This window comes from Arachis ipaensis, chromosome B7 (assembly GCF_059453495.1).
Source record: "Arachis ipaensis isolate K30076 ecotype BB chromosome B7, ASM5945349v1, whole genome shotgun sequence".
Classification (NCBI taxonomy): Eukaryota; Viridiplantae; Streptophyta; class Magnoliopsida; order Fabales; family Fabaceae; genus Arachis; species Arachis ipaensis.
In genome coordinates, this window is record NC_142442.1 from 59,593,264 (window position 1) to 59,596,544 (window position 3,281).

At 41.7% G+C, this 3,281-nt stretch overlaps 1 pseudogene; it reads left to right on the plus strand.

The window, feature by feature from the left end:
- Nucleotides 1–1,371: 1,371 nt before the first annotated feature.
- LOC148552746 (small nucleolar RNA R71) lies at nucleotides 1,372–1,473 on the plus strand (annotated as a pseudogene).
- Nucleotides 1,474–3,281: the final 1,808 nt, after the last annotated feature.

Here is a 3,281-nt window from a genome sequence, read left to right on the forward strand (position 1 = left end):
TGGCTTAGCCTCCTCAATCCTCATTTTTCTCATCATAGCTACTGACATCAGATTTATGCTGGCTCCTAAGTCACACAGAGCCTTCTTCACTGTGATTTCCCCTATAATACAAGGGATCTGGAAACTCCCAAGATCCTTCAATTTCTGGGGTAGTTTGTGCTGAATGATGGCACTACATTCTTCGGTTAGTATCACAGTCTCATTACTCTTCTAGCTTTTCTTCTTAGTCATTAATTCCTTTAAAAACTTGGCATAGAGCGGCATTTGCTCTATTACTTCAGCAAAGGGTATGTTGATTTGTAGTTTCTTGAAGATTTCCAAAAATCTTAAGAACTGGTTGTCGTCCCCCTTCTTCCTTAATTGCTGAGGGTATGGTGTCTTTGGGATGTCTGGCTTCATCATTTCTCCTTTTTGCTGTGAACTAGGAATGGGGATTTAGACTTCATCTCACTCCTCTTTTCTTTCGTTTGAGTTTTTCTCTTATGAATTCTTAGGAATTTCTTTCAATTCCTTCCCACTTCTAAGGGTGATGGCCTGACATTCCTCTCTTGGGTTTGGATCGCTGTTACTGCACAGGTTATGGGTGGGAATTTGCTTGAATAGGTAGCCAATTTGTGTCTCAAGTTTCTTGATGGCAGCATCTTGATTCTGCATATTGGACCGCACTTCCTCTTGGAACACTTTACTGTCCTGGACTTCCTTACATATGACTTCAAGTAGAGTTTCAATCCTTGAGAGTCTGTCTTCGGATGATGGTGGGTTGGAGTTGGAGTGATGAGAAGGGCCATTCTGGCTTTGGTATGGATGTTGAGGTATGTTGTTAGGAAGGTGCTGATATGATCTCTGTGTGGAATGTTGGTGAGCCGCATTATTGTTGGGGTTGTGACGTCTCTGATCTTGGCCTTGGTCTTGTTGGTTTCCCCACCCAAAGTTTGGGTGGTTCCTCCAACCAGGATTGTAAGTCTTGGAGTATGGATCATGTGCCTGCCTGAATGAGTTTCCAATATAGTTGGCTTGTTCCTGATCACCATCTGCCTCTGCATTCACACCTTCTTGAGTTGCTGATGAGGTGGTGATTGCTGCTACTTGGTTCCTCTCCATCTTTTTGGTAAGGTCAGCCAGCTGCTTGGTAATCAGCTTGTTCTGGGCCAGCAGTGCATCCACGTTATTCAGCTCCATCACTCATCTAGTGTTGCCTCTTTCAGAAGCATAGAAGTAGTCATTCTCAGTTACAGTCTCAATGACATCTATGGCCTCTTCAATGGTCTTCTTCTTGTTCAGAGATCCCCCGGATGAGTGGTCTACTGCCTTCTTTGATTCATAGGAAAGACCTTCATAGAAAATGTGTAACTGCACCCATTCATTGAACATATCTGACGGGCACCTTCTTGTCAAGTCTTTAAATCTCTCCCATGCTTCGTAGAGAGTCTCACCATCCTGTTGTCTAAAAGTTAGAACTTCATCTCTCAACATGTTAATTCTTTGAGGAGGATAGAATCTCGCCAAGAACTTGTTCACCACATCCTCCCAGGTTGTTAAATGGTATGCGAAATTGTTACTCAGAGGTTGTAAAATTTGTTGTTCGTTCTCTCCCTGGCAATGGCGCCAACAACTGGTGCACAATACCATGGTCCAAACATAACTTCACAACTTTGCACAACTAACCAGCAAGTGCACTGGGTCGTCCAAGTAATAAAATCTTACGTGAGTAAGGGTCGATCCCACAGAGATTGTCGGCTTGAAGCAAGCTATGGTCACCTTGTAAATCTCAGTCAGGCAGATATCAAATGGTTATGGAGTTTTCGAATAATAATAATAAATAAACAGAAAATAAAGATAGAAATACTTATGTAAATTATTGGTGAGAATTTCAGATAAGCGTATAGAGATGCTTTCGTTCCTCTGAACCTCTGCTTTCCTGCTGTCTTCATCCAACCAATCCTACTCCTTTCCATGGCAAGCTTTATATAGGGCATCACCGTTGTCAATGGCTAGATCCCATCCTCTCTGTGAAAAAGGTCCAAATGCTCTGTCACGGCACGGCTAATCATCTGGAGGTTCTCGATCATACTGGAATAGGGTTCACCCTCCTTTTTACGTCTGTCACTACGCCCAGCACTTGCGAGTTTGAAGTTCATCACAGCCATCCCTTCCCAGATCCTATTCGGAATACCACAGACAAGGTTTAGACTTTTCGGATCTCAGGAATGGCCATCCATGGGTTCTAACTTATACCACGAAGATTCTAATATCTCGGACTTGGTCCCCTGTATTAGATATCTAAGAGATACTCATTCTAGCTTGTTTGCATGTAGAACGGAAGTGTTTGTCAAGCACGCATTCATAAGTGAGAATGATGATGAGCGTCACATAATCATCACATTCATCATGTTCTTGGGTGCGAATGGATATCTTAGAAGCAGAATAAGTTGAATTGAATAGAAAACAGTAGTACTTTGCATTAAATCATGAGGAACAGCAGAGCTCCACACCTTAATCTATGGAGTGCAGAAACTCTACCGTTGAAAAATACATAAGTGAAAGGTTCAGGCATGGCCGAATGGCCAGCCTCCAAACGTGATCAATATGATCCAAATTTGAACTAAAAATCATAAGATGTCTAATACAATAGTAAAAAGTCCTATTTATACTAAACTAGTTACTAGGGTTTATAGAAGTAAGTAATTGATGCATAAAATCCACTTCCGGGGCCCACTTGGTGTGTGCATGGGCTGAGCTTGAAGTTTACACGTGCAGAGGCTTCATCTGGGGTTGAACGCCAAATTGTAACGTGTTTTTGGCGTTCAACTCTGGTTCGTGACGTGTTTCTGGCGTTTAACTCCAGACTGCAGCATAGAACTGGTGTTCAACACCCTTTTGCGTCATCTAAACTCGGCCAAAGTATGGACTATTATATATTGCTGGAAAGCGCTGGATGTCTACTTTCCAACGCAATTGGAAGTGTGCGATTTTGAGTTCTGTAGCTCTAGAAAATCCACTTTGAGTGCAGGGAGGTCAGAATCCAACAACATTAGTAGTCCTTCTTCAACCTCTGAATCTGATTTTTGCTCAAGTCCCTCAATTTCAGCCAGAAAATACCTGAAATGATAGAAAAACACACAAACTCATAGTAAAGTGCAGAAATGTGAATTTAACATAAAAACTAATAAAAACATCCCTAAAAGTAACTAGATCCTACTAAAAACATACTAAAAACAATGCCAAAAAGCGTATAAATTATCCGCTCATCACAACACCAAACTTAAATTGTTGCTTGTCCC